The 16866-nt window shown below is 45.5% G+C and overlaps 31 non-coding genes across 31 annotated transcripts; 7 read left to right on the forward strand and 24 right to left on the reverse strand.

Annotated features, from left to right (window-relative positions):
* The first annotated feature begins 125 nt into the window (after positions 1–125).
* On the forward strand, positions 126–198 carry TRNAM-CAU (transfer RNA methionine (anticodon CAU)). The gene has a single exon. It is a non-coding gene; the product is annotated as a tRNA-Met (tRNA).
* A 195-nt stretch (positions 199–393) lies between these two features.
* Positions 394–465, reverse strand: TRNAA-CGC (transfer RNA alanine (anticodon CGC)). Its single transcript has one exon. It is a non-coding gene; the product is annotated as a tRNA-Ala (tRNA).
* A 613-nt stretch (positions 466–1078) lies between these two features.
* TRNAY-GUA (transfer RNA tyrosine (anticodon GUA)) lies at positions 1079–1164 on the reverse strand. Its single transcript is given in 2 exon segments — positions 1079–1114; positions 1128–1164. It is a non-coding gene; the product is annotated as a tRNA-Tyr (tRNA).
* Positions 1165–1920: 756 nt separating this feature from the next.
* TRNAA-UGC (transfer RNA alanine (anticodon UGC)) lies at positions 1921–1992 on the reverse strand. The gene has a single exon. It is a non-coding gene; the product is annotated as a tRNA-Ala (tRNA).
* Positions 1993–2156: 164 nt separating this feature from the next.
* TRNAM-CAU (transfer RNA methionine (anticodon CAU)) lies at positions 2157–2229 on the forward strand. Its single transcript has one exon. It is a non-coding gene; the product is annotated as a tRNA-Met (tRNA).
* Positions 2230–2424: 195 nt separating this feature from the next.
* TRNAA-CGC (transfer RNA alanine (anticodon CGC)) lies at positions 2425–2496 on the reverse strand. The gene has a single exon. It is a non-coding gene; the product is annotated as a tRNA-Ala (tRNA).
* Positions 2497–3109: 613 nt separating this feature from the next.
* Positions 3110–3195, reverse strand: TRNAY-GUA (transfer RNA tyrosine (anticodon GUA)). The gene is given in 2 exon segments: positions 3110–3145; positions 3159–3195. It is a non-coding gene; the product is annotated as a tRNA-Tyr (tRNA).
* A 756-nt stretch (positions 3196–3951) lies between these two features.
* TRNAA-UGC (transfer RNA alanine (anticodon UGC)) lies at positions 3952–4023 on the reverse strand. Its single transcript has one exon. It is a non-coding gene; the product is annotated as a tRNA-Ala (tRNA).
* Positions 4024–4636: 613 nt separating this feature from the next.
* TRNAY-GUA (transfer RNA tyrosine (anticodon GUA)) lies at positions 4637–4722 on the reverse strand. The gene is given in 2 exon segments: positions 4637–4672; positions 4686–4722. It is a non-coding gene; the product is annotated as a tRNA-Tyr (tRNA).
* A 756-nt stretch (positions 4723–5478) lies between these two features.
* On the reverse strand, positions 5479–5550 carry TRNAA-UGC (transfer RNA alanine (anticodon UGC)). Its single transcript has one exon. It is a non-coding gene; the product is annotated as a tRNA-Ala (tRNA).
* Positions 5551–5714: 164 nt separating this feature from the next.
* Positions 5715–5787, forward strand: TRNAM-CAU (transfer RNA methionine (anticodon CAU)). The gene has a single exon. It is a non-coding gene; the product is annotated as a tRNA-Met (tRNA).
* A 195-nt stretch (positions 5788–5982) lies between these two features.
* On the reverse strand, positions 5983–6054 carry TRNAA-UGC (transfer RNA alanine (anticodon UGC)). The gene has a single exon. It is a non-coding gene; the product is annotated as a tRNA-Ala (tRNA).
* A 613-nt stretch (positions 6055–6667) lies between these two features.
* Positions 6668–6753, reverse strand: TRNAY-GUA (transfer RNA tyrosine (anticodon GUA)). The gene is given in 2 exon segments: positions 6668–6703; positions 6717–6753. It is a non-coding gene; the product is annotated as a tRNA-Tyr (tRNA).
* A 756-nt stretch (positions 6754–7509) lies between these two features.
* TRNAA-UGC (transfer RNA alanine (anticodon UGC)) lies at positions 7510–7581 on the reverse strand. The gene has a single exon. It is a non-coding gene; the product is annotated as a tRNA-Ala (tRNA).
* A 164-nt stretch (positions 7582–7745) lies between these two features.
* On the forward strand, positions 7746–7818 carry TRNAM-CAU (transfer RNA methionine (anticodon CAU)). The gene has a single exon. It is a non-coding gene; the product is annotated as a tRNA-Met (tRNA).
* A 195-nt stretch (positions 7819–8013) lies between these two features.
* Positions 8014–8085, reverse strand: TRNAA-CGC (transfer RNA alanine (anticodon CGC)). The gene has a single exon. It is a non-coding gene; the product is annotated as a tRNA-Ala (tRNA).
* Positions 8086–8698: 613 nt separating this feature from the next.
* TRNAY-GUA (transfer RNA tyrosine (anticodon GUA)) lies at positions 8699–8784 on the reverse strand. The gene is given in 2 exon segments: positions 8699–8734; positions 8748–8784. It is a non-coding gene; the product is annotated as a tRNA-Tyr (tRNA).
* Positions 8785–9540: 756 nt separating this feature from the next.
* Positions 9541–9612, reverse strand: TRNAA-UGC (transfer RNA alanine (anticodon UGC)). The gene has a single exon. It is a non-coding gene; the product is annotated as a tRNA-Ala (tRNA).
* Positions 9613–9776: 164 nt separating this feature from the next.
* Positions 9777–9849, forward strand: TRNAM-CAU (transfer RNA methionine (anticodon CAU)). The gene has a single exon. It is a non-coding gene; the product is annotated as a tRNA-Met (tRNA).
* A 195-nt stretch (positions 9850–10044) lies between these two features.
* TRNAA-CGC (transfer RNA alanine (anticodon CGC)) lies at positions 10045–10116 on the reverse strand. Its single transcript has one exon. It is a non-coding gene; the product is annotated as a tRNA-Ala (tRNA).
* Positions 10117–10729: 613 nt separating this feature from the next.
* Positions 10730–10815, reverse strand: TRNAY-GUA (transfer RNA tyrosine (anticodon GUA)). Its single transcript is given in 2 exon segments — positions 10730–10765; positions 10779–10815. It is a non-coding gene; the product is annotated as a tRNA-Tyr (tRNA).
* Positions 10816–11571: 756 nt separating this feature from the next.
* TRNAA-UGC (transfer RNA alanine (anticodon UGC)) lies at positions 11572–11643 on the reverse strand. Its single transcript has one exon. It is a non-coding gene; the product is annotated as a tRNA-Ala (tRNA).
* A 164-nt stretch (positions 11644–11807) lies between these two features.
* On the forward strand, positions 11808–11880 carry TRNAM-CAU (transfer RNA methionine (anticodon CAU)). Its single transcript has one exon. It is a non-coding gene; the product is annotated as a tRNA-Met (tRNA).
* Positions 11881–12075: 195 nt separating this feature from the next.
* Positions 12076–12147, reverse strand: TRNAA-CGC (transfer RNA alanine (anticodon CGC)). Its single transcript has one exon. It is a non-coding gene; the product is annotated as a tRNA-Ala (tRNA).
* A 613-nt stretch (positions 12148–12760) lies between these two features.
* TRNAY-GUA (transfer RNA tyrosine (anticodon GUA)) lies at positions 12761–12846 on the reverse strand. Its single transcript is given in 2 exon segments — positions 12761–12796; positions 12810–12846. It is a non-coding gene; the product is annotated as a tRNA-Tyr (tRNA).
* A 756-nt stretch (positions 12847–13602) lies between these two features.
* On the reverse strand, positions 13603–13674 carry TRNAA-UGC (transfer RNA alanine (anticodon UGC)). Its single transcript has one exon. It is a non-coding gene; the product is annotated as a tRNA-Ala (tRNA).
* Positions 13675–13838: 164 nt separating this feature from the next.
* On the forward strand, positions 13839–13911 carry TRNAM-CAU (transfer RNA methionine (anticodon CAU)). The gene has a single exon. It is a non-coding gene; the product is annotated as a tRNA-Met (tRNA).
* A 195-nt stretch (positions 13912–14106) lies between these two features.
* On the reverse strand, positions 14107–14178 carry TRNAA-CGC (transfer RNA alanine (anticodon CGC)). Its single transcript has one exon. It is a non-coding gene; the product is annotated as a tRNA-Ala (tRNA).
* Positions 14179–14791: 613 nt separating this feature from the next.
* On the reverse strand, positions 14792–14877 carry TRNAY-GUA (transfer RNA tyrosine (anticodon GUA)). Its single transcript is given in 2 exon segments — positions 14792–14827; positions 14841–14877. It is a non-coding gene; the product is annotated as a tRNA-Tyr (tRNA).
* Positions 14878–15633: 756 nt separating this feature from the next.
* On the reverse strand, positions 15634–15705 carry TRNAA-UGC (transfer RNA alanine (anticodon UGC)). Its single transcript has one exon. It is a non-coding gene; the product is annotated as a tRNA-Ala (tRNA).
* Positions 15706–16318: 613 nt separating this feature from the next.
* Positions 16319–16404, reverse strand: TRNAY-GUA (transfer RNA tyrosine (anticodon GUA)). Its single transcript is given in 2 exon segments — positions 16319–16354; positions 16368–16404. It is a non-coding gene; the product is annotated as a tRNA-Tyr (tRNA).
* Positions 16405–16866: the final 462 nt, after the last annotated feature.

Raw genomic sequence — 16866 nt, forward strand, 5'->3', positions numbered from 1 at the left:
TGTAAGTGTCTGCCAAGTCAACCCACTTGACACTGCAGCATAAAGTCTCAGTCAGGAAAATCCTTAAGCCTCGCACCTGGATTATCTTCCTGGTCTATAGTCTTGTTTAGAGATGCTTGTGTGCAGCCTTCTTAGCGCAGTAGGCAGCGCGTCAGTCTCATAATCTGAAGGTCCTGAGTTCGTTCCTCAGAGAGGGCATTTATTTCCTCCTTTTGGCAAGCAAAATTCTCAGATTTTCTTGAAAAGTGGAAACTATGCCTATTTCAAACAATATTTTTCAATGCAACCTATTTAAGTGGGGTTCTGACCCCCCAACTGCCTGAGAAACCTCAACTTTCCACAAGGTGGCAGGCTAGCCTTCTGGAAAGAGCCGAGATACAGAACAGCGACTCCTGGAGATGCCGGGGATTGAACCCGGGGCCTCATACATGCGAAGCATGCGCTCTACCACTGAGCTACATCCCCTCCACTGCCCTCTAAAGTTTTGCTGGATGCAAGGAGACTCTGGAGCCCACGGACTGCAAAGTCTCGATTTGAGACTAGAATGTAAAGTGTCAGGGATGAAATTGCCCACGCCTTACGTGAGGGCTGTCTTCATGGAGCATATACTTAGTGCAATCAGGGTTCGATTCTCCAGCAGGGCTTTTATTTGCTCAGTTTGGAATGCAAAACTTCTCAGGATTTCCCCAAATGTGTAAACTGTTGGTCTACTTTCCAGCTTGCTCAGCCTTTCGGGGGATGATTCCATTGGCTATGCCCTCTTGCCCATCGGTGGACACTCAAATTGAAGGCAAGTCACAGTGTGATTGGCTGCCAAGCAGCTACCGTGGTGCAATGCAATTGGAAGTCTGCCAAGGGCATACATGTACTAATGCAATGCTTTGGTAGCAGTTTTGATCAGCAGGTTTCCTTTACTGTTCTTCACGCCTCCCCTAGCGATGACTATGTCATCAATTCCCTTTGAAAGCAGATAGAGTACGCTTCTTTTCCAGTATTTATCGAAGCTCGGGGACTTTTTCATAATCAACGGAAGGTATTGTTGATTAACAGCAAAAGACATGGAAATGAAACCACAAAATCCTTCGAGCCGGATTTGAACCAGCGACCTAAGGATGCCCGAATTAATGCTACAGTCCTCCGCTCTACCAACTGAGCTATCGAAGGAGGGGTAGCAGAAGCTCATAGCACTGAAATTACCTCTCGCTCAAGAAAGGTTGTGGGGGGTGGGGACCAGGAGCAGACAGATGAAAATCATCAATATTAATCGCGGCTCCCTCTCAAAGCTACCACTTCTGAGAGCACACTGTGAGTTACGTCTTATCACCTCAAAGGAGGATTTCACACCAAAGTGGATGTTCCGTCTTGGCTTGGTGAAAAGCAGGGGCGCCGCAATGATGAATTTTACAGAAAGGAAAGGAACTTTGATACAAAGACCTTAGGAAGCATTGGTGGCAAATGGATGGAAGCCTTTAACCGTGAGAAAAATGACAGAAAGTTATGGGAGTCATTACCACGCACCCAGCTTCAAGAACATGCATTTTGGGTTCATTTTTGAAAGGAAAGAGAATGGACAAATCAGTAGAGTAAAGGCAACATATTCAGTTTTTCTTGAAGCTACTGTAGAGAGTCTCTGGTTTAGAGGAAGAACCCTTACCAATGACCAAGATGGCTGCCACCGATTTCTATCCTAAATGTATTAAGATTGCCAAGATTAATCATCACTTTGATGGCTTAAACAAGTAAGATTCTTTGGTTCTATAAGCATCAAAAATGAGATAGCCCCATTTCATGGGGTTTTCCAAGGCACACGTCTCACAGTTTAAGTGGGGTTCGTATCCCAGTTGCATGACATATCTCTTCCTTAATACTGACAGCCAGCCTAGTTTTCTGCCAAAATCCAAGATAAGCATGGCAAAAGTCTGGAGATGCCGGGGATTGAACCCGGGGCCTCATACATGCAAAGCATGCGCTCTACCACTGAGCTACATCCCCTTGTATGCCAAGTTTTACTGTATGCATGGAAACCCTGAATGTAAGTGTCTGCCAAGTCAACCCACTTGACACTGCAGCATAAAGTCTCAGTCAGGAAAATCCTTAAGCCTCGCACCTGGATTATCTTCCTGGTCTATAGTCTTGTTTAGAGATGCTTGTGTGCAGCCTTCTTAGCGCAGTAGGCAGCGCGTCAGTCTCATAATCTGAAGGTCCTGAGTTCGTTCCTCAGAGAGGGCATTTATTTCCTCCTTTTGGCAAGCAAAATTCTCAGATTTTCTTGAAAAGTGGAAACTATGCCTATTTCAAACAATATTTTTCAATGCAACCTATTTAAGTGGGGTTCTGACCCCCCAACTGCCTGAGAAACCTCAACTTTCCACAAGGTGGCAGGCTAGCCTTCTGGAAAGAGCCGAGATACAGAACAGCGACTCCTGGAGATGCCGGGGATTGAACCCGGGGCCTCATACATGCGAAGCATGCGCTCTACCACTGAGCTACATCCCCTCCACTGCCCTCTAAAGTTTTGCTGGATGCAAGGAGACTCTGGAGCCCACGGACTGCAAAGTCTCGATTTGAGACTAGAATGTAAAGTGTCAGGGATGAAATTGCCCACGCCTTACGTGAGGGCTGTCTTCATGGAGCATATACTTAGTGCAATCAGGGTTCGATTCTCCAGCAGGGCTTTTATTTGCTCAGTTTGGAATGCAAAACTTCTCAGGATTTCCCCAAATGTGTAAACTGTTGGTCTACTTTCCAGCTTGCTCAGCCTTTCGGGGGATGATTCCATTGGCTATGCCCTCTTGCCCATCGGTGGACACTCAAATTGAAGGCAAGTCACAGTGTGATTGGCTGCCAAGCAGCTACCGTGGTGCAATGCAATTGGAAGTCTGCCAAGGGCATACATGTACTAATGCAATGCTTTGGTAGCAGTTTTGATCAGCAGGTTTCCTTTACTGTTCTTCACGCCTCCCCTAGCGATGACTATGTCATCAATTCCCTTTGAAAGCAGATAGAGTACGCTTCTTTTCCAGTATTTATCGAAGCTCGGGGACTTTTTCATAATCAACGGAAGGTATTGTTGATTAACAGCAAAAGACATGGAAATGAAACCACAAAATCCTTCGAGCCGGATTTGAACCAGCGACCTAAGGATGCCCGAATTAATGCTACAGTCCTCCGCTCTACCAACTGAGCTATCGAAGGAGGGGTAGCAGAAGCTCATAGCACTGAAATTACCTCTCGCTCAAGAAAGGTTGTGGGGGGTGGGGACCAGGAGCAGACAGATGAAAATCATCAATATTAATCGCGGCTCCCTCTCAAAGCTACCACTTCTGAGAGCACACTGTGAGTTACGTCTTATCACCTCAAAGGAGGATTTCACACCAAAGTGGATGTTCCGTCTTGGCTTGGTGAAAAGCAGGGGCGCCGCAATGATGAATTTTACAGAAAGGAAAGGAACTTTGATACAAAGACCTTAGGAAGCATTGGTGGCAAATGGATGGAAGCCTTTAACCGTGAGAAAAATGACAGAAAGTTATGGGAGTCATTACCACGCACCCAGCTTCAAGAACATGCATTTTGGGTTCATTTTTGAAATGAAAGAGAATGGAAAAATCAGTAGAGTAAAGGCAACATATTCAGTTTTTCTTGAAGCTACTGTAGAGAGTCTCTGGTTTAGAGGAAGAACCCTTACCAATGACCAAGATGGCTGCCACAGATTTCTATCCTAAATGTATTAAGATTGCCAAGATTAATCATCACTTTGATGGCTTAAACAAGTAAGATTCTTTGGTTCTATAAGCATCAAAAATGAGATAGCCCCATTTCATGGGGTTTTCCAAGGCACACGTCTCACAGTTTAAGTGGGGTTCGTATCCCAGTTGCATGACATATCTCTTCCTTAATACTGACAGCCAGCCTAGTTTTCTGCCAAAATCCAAGATAAGCATGGCAAAAGTCTGGAGATGCCGGGGATTGAACCCGGGGCCTCATACATGCAAAGCATGCGCTCTACCACTGAGCTACATCCCCTCCACTGCCCTCTAAAGTTTTGCTGGATGCAAGGAGACTCTGGAGCCCACGGACTGCAAAGTCTCGATTTGAGACTAGAATGTAAAGTGTCAGGGATGAAATTGCCCACGCCTTACGTGAGGGCTGTCTTCATGGAGCATATACTTAGTGCAATCAGGGTTCGATTCTCCAGCAGGGCTTTTATTTGCTCAGTTTGGAATGCAAAACTTCTCAGGATTTCCCCAAATGTGTAAACTGTTGGTCTACTTTCCAGCTTGCTCAGCCTTTCGGGGGATGATTCCATTGGCTATGCCCTCTTGCCCATCGGTGGACACTCAAATTGAAGGCAAGTCACAGTGTGATTGGCTGCCAAGCAGCTACCGTGGTGCAATGCAATTGGAAGTCTGCCAAGGGCATACATGTACTAATGCAATGCTTTGGTAGCAGTTTTGATCAGCAGGTTTCCATTACTGTTCTTCACGCCTCCCCTAGCGATGACTATGTCATCAATTCCCTTTGAAAGCAGATAGAGTACGCTTCTTTTCCAGTATTTATCGAAGCTCGGGGACTTTTTCATAATCAACGGAAGGTATTGTTGATTAACAGCAAAAGACATGGAAATGAAACCACAAAATCCTTCGAGCCGGATTTGAACCAGCGACCTAAGGATGCCCGAATTAATGCTACAGTCCTCCGCTCTACCAACTGAGCTATCGAAGGAGGGGTAGCAGAAGCTCATAGCACTGAAATTACCTCTCGCTCAAGAAAGGTTGTGGGGGGTGGGGACCAGGAGCAGACAGATGAAAATCATCAATATTAATCGCGGCTCCCTCTCAAAGCTACCACTTCTGAGAGCACACTGTGAGTTACGTCTTATCACCTCAAAGGAGGATTTCACACCAAAGTGGATGTTCCGTCTTGGCTTGGTGAAAAGCAGGGGCGCCGCAATGATGAATTTTACAGAAAGGAAAGGAACTTTGATACAAAGACCTTAGGAAGCATTGGTGGCAAATGGATGGAAGCCTTTAACCGTGAGAAAAATGACAGAAAGTTATGGGAGTCATTACCACGCACCCAGCTTCAAGAACATGCATTTTGGGTTCATTTTTGAAAGGAAAGAGAATGGACAAATCAGTAGAGTAAAGGCAACATATTCAGTTTTTCTTGAAGCTACTGTAGAGAGTCTCTGGTTTAGAGGAAGAACCCTTACCAATGACCAAGATGGCTGCCACCGATTTCTATCCTAAATGTATTAAGATTGCCAAGATTAATCATCACTTTGATGGCTTAAACAAGTAAGATTCTTTGGTTCTATAAGCATCAAAAATGAGATAGCCCCATTTCATGGGGTTTTCCAAGGCACACGTCTCACAGTTTAAGTGGGGTTCGTATCCCAGTTGCATGACATATCTCTTCCTTAATACTGACAGCCAGCCTAGTTTTCTGCCAAAATCCAAGATAAGCATGGCAAAAGTCTGGAGATGCCGGGGATTGAACCCGGGGCCTCATACATGCAAAGCATGCGCTCTACCACTGAGCTACATCCCCTTGTATGCCAAGTTTTACTGTATGCATGGAAACCCTGAATGTAAGTGTCTGCCAAGTCAACCCCCTTGACACTGCAGCATAAAGTCTCAGTCAGGAAAATCCTTAAGCCTCGCACCTGGATTATCTTCCTGGTCTATAGTCTTGTTTAGAGATGCTTGTGTGCAGCCTTCTTAGTGCAGTAGGCAGCGCGTCAGTCTCATAATCTGAAGGTCCTGAGTTCGATCCTCAGAGAGGGCATTTATTTCCTCCTTTTGGCAAGCAAAATTCTCAGATTTTCTTGAAAAGTGGAAACTATGCCTATTTCAAACAATATTTTTCAATGCAACCTATTTAAGTGGGGTTCTGACCCCCCAACTGCCTGAGAAACCTCAACTTTCCACAAGGTGGCAGGCTAGCCTTCTGGAAAAAGCCGAGATACAGAACAGCGACTCCTGGAGATGCCGGGGATTGAACCCGGGGCCTCATACATGCAAAGCATGCGCTCTACCACTGAGCTACATCCCCTCCACTGCCCTCTAAAGTTTTGCTGGATGCAAGGAGACTCTGGAGCCCACGGACTGCAAAGTCTCTATTTGAGACTAGAATGTAAAGTGTCAGGCATGAAATTGCCCACGCCTTACGTGAGGGCTGTCTTCATGGAGCATATACTTAGTGCAATCAGGGTTCGATTCTCCGGCAGGGCTTTTATTTGCTCAGTTTGGAATGCAAAACTTCTCAGGATTTCCCCAAATGTGTAAACTGTTGGTCTACTTTCCAGCTTGCTCAGCCTTTCGGGGGATGATTCCATTGGCTATGCCCTCTTGCCCATCGGTGGACACTCAAATTGAAGGCAAGTCACAGTGTGATTGGCTGCCAAGCAGCTACCGTGGTGCAATGCAATTTGAAGTCTGCCAAGGGCATACATGTACTAATGCAATGCTTTGGTAGCAGTTTTGATCAGCAGGTTTCCTTTACTGTTCTTCACGCCTCCCCTAGCGATGACTATGTCATCAATTCCCTTTGAAAGCAGATAGAGTACGCTTCTTTTCCAGTATTTATCGAAGCTCGGGGACTTTTTCATAATCAACGGAAGGTATTGTTGATTAACAGCAAAAGACATGGCAATGAAACCACAAAATCCTTCGAGCCGGATTTGAACCAGCGACCTAAGGATGCCCGAATTAATGCTACAGTCCTCCGCTCTACCAACTGAGCTATCGAAGGAGGGGTAGCAGAAGCTCATAGCACTGAAATTACCTCTCGCTCAAGAAAGGTTGTGGGGGGTGGGGACCAGGAGCAGACAGATGAAAATCATCAATATTAATCGCGGCTCCCTCTCAAAGCTACCACTTCTGAGAGCACACTGTGAGTTACGTCTTATCACCTCAAAGGAGGATTTCACACCAAAGTGGATGTTCCGTCTTGGCTTGGTGAAAAGCAGGGGCGCCGCAATGATGAATTTTACAGAAAGGAAAGGAACTTTGATACAAAGACCTTAGGAAGCATTGGTGGCAAATGGATGGAAGCCTTTAACCGTGAGAAAAATGACAGAAAGTTATGGGAGTCATTACCACGCACCCAGCTTCAAGAACATGCATTTTGGGTTCATTTTTGAAAGGAAAGAGAATGGACAAATCAGTAGAGTAAAGGCAACATATTCAGTTTTTCTTGAAGCTACTGTAGAGAGTCTCTGGTTTAGAGGAAGAACCCTTACCAATGACCAAGATGGCTGCCACCGATTTCTATCCTAAATGTATTAAGATTGCCAAGATTAATCATCACTTTGATGGCTTAAACAAGTAAGATTCTTTGGTTCTATAAGCATCAAAAATGAGATAGCCCCATTTCATGGGGTTTTCCAAGGCACACGTCTCACAGTTTAAGTGGGGTTTGTATCCCAGTTGCATGACATATCTCTTCCTTAATACTGACAGCCAGCCTAGTTTTCTGCCAAAATCCAAGATAAGCATGGCAAAAGTCTGGAGATGCCGGGGATTGAACCCGGGGCCTCATACATGCAAAGCATGCGCTCTACCACTGAGCTACATCCCCTTGTATGCCAAGTTTTACTGTATGCATGGAAACCCTGAATGTAAGTGTCTGCCAAGTCAACCCCCTTGACACTGCAGCATAAAGTCTCAGTCAGGAAAATCCTTAAGCCTCGCACCTGGATTATCTTCCTGGTCTATAGTCTTGTTTAGAGATGCTTGTGTGCAGCCTTCTTAGCGCAGTAGGCAGCGCGTCAGTCTCATAATCTGAAGGTCCTGAGTTCGATCCTCAGAGAGGGCATTTATTTCCTCCTTTTGGCAAGCAAAATTCTCAGATTTTCTTGAAAAGTGGAAACTATGCCTATTTCAAACAATATTTTTCAATGCAACCTATTTAAGTGGGGTTCTGACCCCCCAACTGCCTGAGAAACCTCAACTTTCCACAAGGTGGCAGGCTAGCCTTCTGGAAAAAGCCGAGATACAGAACAGCGACTCCTGGAGATGCCGGGGATTGAACCCGGGGCCTCATACATGCGAAGCATGCGCTCTACCACTGAGCTACATCCCCTCCACTGCCCTCTAAAGTTTTGCTGGATGCAAGGAGACTCTGGAGCCCACGGACTGCAAAGTCTCGATTTGAGACTAGAATGTAAAGTGTCAGGCATGAAATTGCCCACGCCTTACGTGAGGGCTGTCTTCATGGAGCATATACTTAGTGCAATCAGGGTTCGATTCTCCGGCAGGGCTTTTATTTGCTCAGTTTGGAATGCAAAACTTCTCAGGATTTCCCCAAATGTGTAAACTGTTGGTCTACTTTCCAGCTTGCTCAGCCTTTCGGGGGATGATTCCATTGGCTATGCCCTCTTGCCCATCGGTGGACACTCAAATTGAAGGCAAGTCACAGTGTGATTGGCTGCCAAGCAGCTACCGTGGTGCAATGCAATTTGAAGTCTGCCAAGGGCATACATGTACTAATGCAATGCTTTGGTAGCAGTTTTGATCAGCAGGTTTCCTTTACTGTTCTTCACGCCTCCCCTAGCGATGACTATGTCATCAATTCCCTTTGAAAGCAGATAGAGTACGCTTCTTTTCCAGTATTTATCGAAGCTCGGGGACTTTTTCATAATCAACGGAAGGTATTGTTGATTAACAGCAAAAGACATGGAAATGAAACCACAAAATCCTTCGAGCCGGATTTGAACCAGCGACCTAAGGATGCCCGAATTAATGCTACAGTCCTCCGCTCTACCAACTGAGCTATCGAAGGAGGGGTAGCAGAAGCTCATAGCACTGAAATTACCTCTCGCTCAAGAAAGGTTGTGGGGGGTGGGGACCAAGAGCAGACAGATGAAAATCATCAATATTAATCGCGGCTCCCTCTCAAAGCTACCACTTCTGAGAGCACACTGTGAGTTACGTCTTATCACCTCAAAGGAGGATTTCACACCAAAGTGGATGTTCCGTCTTGGCTTGGTGAAAAGCAGGGGCGCCGCAATGATGAATTTTACAGAAAGGAAAGGAACTTTGATACAAAGACCTTAGGAAGCATTGGTGGCAAATGGATGGAAGCCTTTAACCGTGAGAAAAATGACAGAAAGTTATGGGAGTCATTACCACGCACCCAGCTTCAAGAACATGCATTTTGGGTTCATTTTTGAAAGGAAAGAGAATGGACAAATCAGTAGAGTAAAGGCAACATATTCAGTTTTTCTTGAAGCTACTGTAGAGAGTCTCTGGTTTAGAGGAAGAACCCTTACCAATGACCAAGATGGCTGCCACCGATTTCTATCCTAAATGTATTAAGATTGCCAAGATTAATCATCACTTTGATGGCTTAAACAAGTAAGATTCTTTGGTTCTATAAGCATCAAAAATGAGATAGCCCCATTTCATGGGGTTTTCCAAGGCACACGTCTCACAGTTTAAGTGGGGTTTGTATCCCAGTTGCATGACATATCTCTTCCTTAATACTGACAGCCAGCCTAGTTTTCTGCCAAAATCCAAGATAAGCATGGCAAAAGTCTGGAGATGCCGGGGATTGAACCCGGGGCCTCATACATGCAAAGCATGCGCTCTACCACTGAGCTACATCCCCTTGTATGCCAAGTTTTACTGTATGCATGGAAACCCTGAATGTAAGTGTCTGCCAAGTCAACCCCCTTGACACTGCAGCATAAAGTCTCAGTCAGGAAAATCCTTAAGCCTCGCACCTGGATTATCTTCCTGGTCTATAGTCTTGTTTAGAGATGCTTGTGTGCAGCCTTCTTAGCGCAGTAGGCAGCGCGTCAGTCTCATAATCTGAAGGTCCTGAGTTCGATCCTCAGAGAGGGCATTTATTTCCTCCTTTTGGCAAGCAAAATTCTCAGATTTTCTTGAAAAGTGGAAACTATGCCTATTTCAAACAATATTTTTCAATGCAACCTATTTAAGTGGGGTTCTGACCCCCCAACTGCCTGAGAAACCTCAACTTTCCACAAGGTGGCAGGCTAGCCTTCTGGAAAAAGCCGAGATACAGAACAGCGACTCCTGGAGATGCCGGGGATTGAACCCGGGGCCTCATACATGCGAAGCATGCGCTCTACCACTGAGCTACATCCCCTCCACTGCCCTCTAAAGTTTTGCTGGATGCAAGGAGACTCTGGAGCCCACGGACTGCAAAGTCTCGATTTGAGACTAGAATGTAAAGTGTCAGGCATGAAATTGCCCACGCCTTACGTGAGGGCTGTCTTCATGGAGCATATACTTAGTGCAATCAGGGTTCGATTCTCCGGCAGGGCTTTTATTTGCTCAGTTTGGAATGCAAAACTTCTCAGGATTTCCCCAAATGTGTAAACTGTTGGTCTACTTTCCAGCTTGCTCAGCCTTTCGGGGGATGATTCCATTGGCTATGCCCTCTTGCCCATCGGTGGACACTCAAATTGAAGGCAAGTCACAGTGTGATTGGCTGCCAAGCAGCTACCGTGGTGCAATGCAATTTGAAGTCTGCCAAGGGCATACATGTACTAATGCAATGCTTTGGTAGCAGTTTTGATCAGCAGGTTTCCTTTACTGTTCTTCACGCCTCCCCTAGCGATGACTATGTCATCAATTCCCTTTGAAAGCAGATAGAGTACGCTTCTTTTCCAGTATTTATCGAAGCTCGGGGACTTTTTCATAATCAACGGAAGGTATTGTTGATTAACAGCAAAAGACATGGAAATGAAACCACAAAATCCTTCGAGCCGGATTTGAACCAGCGACCTAAGGATGCCCGAATTAATGCTACAGTCCTCCGCTCTACCAACTGAGCTATCGAAGGAGGGGTAGCAGAAGCTCATAGCACTGAAATTACCTCTCGCTCAAGAAAGGTTGTGGGGGGTGGGGACCAAGAGCAGACAGATGAAAATCATCAATATTAATCGCGGCTCCCTCTCAAAGCTACCACTTCTGAGAGCACACTGTGAGTTACGTCTTATCACCTCAAAGGAGGATTTCACACCAAAGTGGATGTTCCGTCTTGGCTTGGTGAAAAGCAGGGGCGCCGCAATGATGAATTTTACAGAAAGGAAAGGAACTTTGATACAAAGACCTTAGGAAGCATTGGTGGCAAATGGATGGAAGCCTTTAACCGTGAGAAAAATGACAGAAAGTTATGGGAGTCATTACCACGCACCCAGCTTCAAGAACATGCATTTTGGGTTCATTTTTGAAAGGAAAGAGAATGGAAAAATCAGTAGAGTAAAGGCAACATATTCAGTTTTTCTTGAAGCTACTGTAGAGAGTCTCTGGTTTAGAGGAAGAACCCTTACCAATGACCAAGATGGCTGCCACCGATTTCTATCCTAAATGTATTAAGATTGCCAAGATTAATCATCACTTTGATGGCTTAAACAAGTAAGATTCTTTGGTTCTATAAGCATCAAAAATGAGATAGCCCCATTTCATGGGGTTTTCCAAGGCACACGTCTCACAGTTTAAGTGGGGTTCGTATCCCAGTTGCATGACATATCTCTTCCTTAATACTGACAGCCAGCCTAGTTTTCTGCCAAAATCCAAGATAAGCATGGCAAAAGTCTGGAGATGCCGGGGATTGAACCCGGGGCCTCATACATGCAAAGCATGCGCTCTACCACTGAGCTACATCCCCTTGTATGCCAAGTTTTACTGTATGCATGGAAACCCTGAATGTAAGTGTCTGCCAAGTCAACCCCCTTGACACTGCAGCATAAAGTCTCAGTCAGGAAAATCCTTAAGCCTCGCACCTGGATTATCTTCCTGGTCTATAGTCTTGTTTAGAGATGCTTGTGTGCAGCCTTCTTAGCGCAGTAGGCAGCGCGTCAGTCTCATAATCTGAAGGTCCTGAGTTCGATCCTCAGAGAGGGCATTTATTTCCTCCTTTTGGCAAGCAAAATTCTCAGATTTTCTTGAAAAGTGGAAACTATGCCTATTTCAAACAATATTTTTCAATGCAACCTATTTAAGTGGGGTTCTGACCCCCCAACTGCCTGAGAAACCTCAACTTTTCACAAGGTGGCAGGCTAGCCTTCTGGAAAAAGCCGAGATACAGAACAGCGACTCCTGGAGATGCCGGGGATTGAACCCGGGGCCTCATACATGCGAAGCATGCGCTCTACCACTGAGCTACATCCCCTCCACTGCCCTCTAAAGTTTTGCTGGATGCAAGGAGACTCTGGAGCCCACGGACTGCAAAGTCTCGATTTGAGACTAGAATGTAAAGTGTCAGGCATGAAATTGCCCACGCCTTACGTGAGGGCTGTCTTCATGGAGCATATACTTAGTGCAATCAGGGTTCGATTCTCCGGCAGGGCTTTTATTTGCTCAGTTTGGAATGCAAAACTTCTCAGGATTTCCCCAAATGTGTAAACTGTTGGTCTACTTTCCAGCTTGCTCAGCCTTTCGGGGGATGATTCCATTGGCTATGCCCTCTTGCCCATCGGTGGACACTCAAATTGAAGGCAAGTCACAGTGTGATTGGCTGCCAAGCAGCTACCGTGGTGCAATGCAATTGGAAGTCTGCCAAGGGCATACATGTACTAATGCAATGCTTTGGTAGCAGTTTTGATCAGCAGGTTTCCTTTACTGTTCTTCACGCCTCCCCTAGCGATGACTATGTCATCAATTCCCTTTGAAAGCAGATAGAGTACGCTTCTTTTCCAGTATTTATCGAAGCTCGGGGACTTTTTCATAATCAACGGAAGGTATTGTTGATTAACAGCAAAAGACATGGAAATGAAACCACAAAATCCTTCGAGCCGGATTTGAACCAGCGACCTAAGGATGCCCGAATTAATGCTACAGTCCTCCGCTCTACCAACTGAGCTATCGAAGGAGGGGTAGCAGAAGCTCATAGCACTGAAATTACCTCTCGCTCAAGAAAGGTTGTGGGGGGTGGGGACCAGGAGCAGACAGATGAAAATCATCAATATTAATCGCGGCTCCCTCTCAAAGCTACCACTTCTGAGAGCACACTGTGAGTTACGTCTTATCACCTCAAAGGAGGATTTCACACCAAAGTGGATGTTCCGTCTTGGCTTGGTGAAAAGCAGGGGCGCCGCAATGATGAATTTTACAGAAAGGAAAGGAACTTTGATACAAAGACCTTAGGAAGCATTGGTGGCAAATGGATGGAAGCCTTTAACCGTGAGAAAAATGACAGAAAGTTATGGGAGTCATTACCACGCACCCAGCTTCAAGAACATGCATTTTGGGTTCATTTTTGAAAGGAAAGAGAATGGACAAATCAGTAGAGTAAAGGCAACATATTCAGTTTTTCTTGAAGCTACTGTAGAGAGTCTCTGGTTTAGAGGAAGAACCCTTACCAATGACCAAGATGGCTGCCACCGATTTCTATCCTAAATGTATTAAGATTGCCAAGATTAATCATCACTTTGATGGCTTAAACAAGTAAGATTCTTTGGTTCTATAAGCATCAAAAATGAGATAGCCCCATTTCATGGGGTTTTCCAAGGCACACGTCTCACAGTTTAAGTGGGGTTTGTATCCCAGTTGCATGACATATCTCTTCCTTAATACTGACAGCCAGCCTAGTTTTCTGCCAAAATCCAAGATAAGCATGGCAAAAGTCTGGAGATGCCGGGGATTGAACCCGGGGCCTCATACATGCAAAGCATGCGCTCTACCACTGAGCTACATCCCCTTGTATGCCAAGTTTTACTGTATGCATGGAAACCCTGAATGTAAGTGTCTGCCAAGTCAACCCCCTTGACACTGCAGCATAAAGTCTCAGTCAGGAAAATCCTTAAGCCTCGCACCTGGATTATCTTCCTGGTCTATAGTCTTGTTTAGAGATGCTTGTGTGCAGCCTTCTTAGCGCAGTAGGCAGCGCGTCAGTCTCATAATCTGAAGGTCCTGAGTTCGATCCTCAGAGAGGGCATTTATTTCCTCCTTTTGGCAAGCAAAATTCTCAGATTTTCTTGAAAAGTGGAAACTATGCCTATTTCAAACAATATTTTTCAATGCAACCTATTTAAGTGGGGTTCTGACCCCCCAACTGCCTGAGAAACCTCAACTTTCCACAAGGTGGCAGGCTAGCCTTCTGGAAAAAGCCAAGATACAGAACAGCGACTCCTGGAGATGCCGGGGATTGAACCCGGGGCCTCATACATGCGAAGCATGCGCTCTACCACTGAGCTACATCCCCTCCACTGCCCTCTAAAGTTTTGCTGGATGCAAGGAGACTCTGGAGCCCACGGACTGCAAAGTCTCGATTTGAGACTAGAATGTAAAGTGTCAGGCATGAAATTGCCCACGCCTTACGTGAGGGCTGTCTTCATGGAGCATATACTTAGTGCAATCAGGGTTCGATTCTCCGGCAGGGCTTTTATTTGCTCAGTTTGGAATGCAAAACTTCTCAGGATTTCCGCAAATGTGTAAACTGTTGGTCTACTTTCCAGCTTGCTCAGCCTTTCGGGGGATGATTCCATTGGCTATGCCCTCTTGCCCATCGGTGGACACTCAAATTGAAGGCAAGTCACAGTGTGATTGGCTGCCAAGCAGCTACCGTGGTGCAATGCAATTTGAAGTCTGCCAAGGGCATACATGTACTAATGCAATGCTTTGGTAGCAGTTTTGATCAGCAGGTTTCCTTTACTGTTCTTCACGCCTCCCCTAGCGATGACTATGTCATCAATTCCCTTTGAAAGCAGATAGAGTACGCTTCTTTTCCAGTATTTATCGAAGCTCGGGGACTTTTTCATAATCAACGGAAGGTATTGTTGATTAACAGCAAAAGACATGGAAATGAAACCACAAAATCCTTCGAGCCGGATTTGAACCAGCGACCTAAGGATGCCCGAATTAATGCTACAGTCCTCCGCTCTACCAACTGAGCTATCGAAGGAGGGGTAGCAGAAGCTCATAGCACTGAAATTACCTCTCGCTCAAGAAAGGTTGTGGGGGGTGGGGACCAGGAGCAGACAGATGAAAATCATCAATATTAATCGCGGCTCCCTCTCAAAGCTACCACTTCTGAGAGCACACTGTGAGTTACGTCTTATCACCTCAAAGGAGGATTTCACACCAAAGTGGATGTTCCGTCTTGGCTTGGTGAAAAGCAGGGGCGCCGCAATGATGAATTTTACAGAAAGGAAAGGAACTTTGATACAAAGACCTTAGGAAGCATTGGTGGCAAATGGATGGAAGCCTTTAACCGTGAGAAAAATGACAGAAAGTTATGGGAGTCATTACCACGCACCCAGCTTCAAGAACATGCATTTTGGGTTCATTTTTGAAAGGAAAGAGAATGGACAAGTCAGTAGAGTAAAGGCAACATATTCAGTTTTTCTTGAAGCTACTGTAGAGAGTCTCTGGTTTAGAGGAAGAACCCTTACCAATGACCAAGATGGCTGCCACCGATTTCTATCCTAAATGTATTAAGATTGCCAAGATTAATCATCACTTTGATGGCTTAAACAAGTAAGATTCTTTGGTTCTATAAGCATCAAAAATGAGATAGCCCCATTTCATGGGGTTTTCCAAGGCACACGTCTCACAGTTTAAGTGGGGTTCGTATCCCAGTTGCATGGCATATCTCTTCCTTAATACTGACAGCCAGCCTAGTTTTCTGCCAAAATCCAAGATAAGCATGGCAAAAGTCTGGAGATGCCGGGGATTGAACCCGGGGCCTCATACATGCAAAGCATGCGCTCTACCACTGAGCTACATCCCCTCCACTGCCCTCTAAAGTTTTGCTGGATGCAAGGAGACTCTGGAGCCCACGGACTGCAAAGTCTCGATTTGAGACTAGAATGTAAAGTGTCAGGGATGAAATTGCCCACGCCTTACGTGAGGGCTGTCTTCATGGAGCATATACTTAGTGCAATCAGGGTTCGATTCTCCAGCAGGGCTTTTATTTGCTCAGTTTGGAATGCAAAACTTCTCAGGATTTCCCCAAATGTGTAAACTGTTGGTCTACTTTCCAGCTTGCTCAGCCTTTCGGGGGATGATTCCATTGGCTATGCCCTCTTGCCCATCGGTGGACACTCAAATTGAAGGCAAGTCACAGTGTGATTGGCTGCCAAGCAGCTACCGTGGTGCAATGCAATTGGAAGTCTGCCAAGGGCATACATGTACTAATGCAATGCTTTGGTAGCAGTTTTGATCAGCAGGTTTCCATTACTGTTCTTCACGCCTCCCCTAGCGATGACTATGTCATCAATTCCCTTTGAAAGCAGATAGAGTACGCTTCTTTTCCAGTATTTATCGAAGCTCGGGGACTTTTTCATAATCAACGGAAGGTATTGTTGATTAACAGCAAAAGACATGGAAATGAAACCACAAAATCCTTCGAGCCGGATTTGAACCAGCGACCTAAGGATGCCCGAATTAATGCTACAGTCCTCCGCTCTACCAACTGAGCTATCGAAGGAGGGGTAGCAGAAGCTCATAGCACTGAAATTACCTCTCGCTCAAGAAAGGTTGTGGGGGGTGGGGACCAGGAGCAGACAGATGAAAATCATCAATATTAATCGCGGCTCCCTCTCAAAGCTACCACTTCTGAGAGCACACTGTGAGTTACGTCTTATCACCTCAAAGGAGGATTTCACACCAAAGTGGATGTTCCGTCTTGGCTTGGTGAAAAGCAGGGGCGCCGCAATGATGAATTTTACAGAAAGGAAAGGAACTTTGATACAAAGACCTTAGGAAGCATTGGTGGCAAATGGATGGAAGCCTTTAACCGTGAGAAAAATGACAGAAAGTTATGGGAGTCATTACCACGCACCCAGCTTCAAGAACATGCATTTTGGGTTCATTTTTGAAAGGAAAGAGAATGGACAAATCAGTAGAGTAAAGGCAACATATTCAGTTTTTCTTGAAGCTACTGTAGAGA

This window comes from Lissotriton helveticus, chromosome 1_2 (genome assembly GCF_964261635.1).
Source record: "Lissotriton helveticus chromosome 1_2, aLisHel1.1, whole genome shotgun sequence".
Classification (NCBI taxonomy): Eukaryota; Metazoa; Chordata; class Amphibia; order Caudata; family Salamandridae; genus Lissotriton; species Lissotriton helveticus.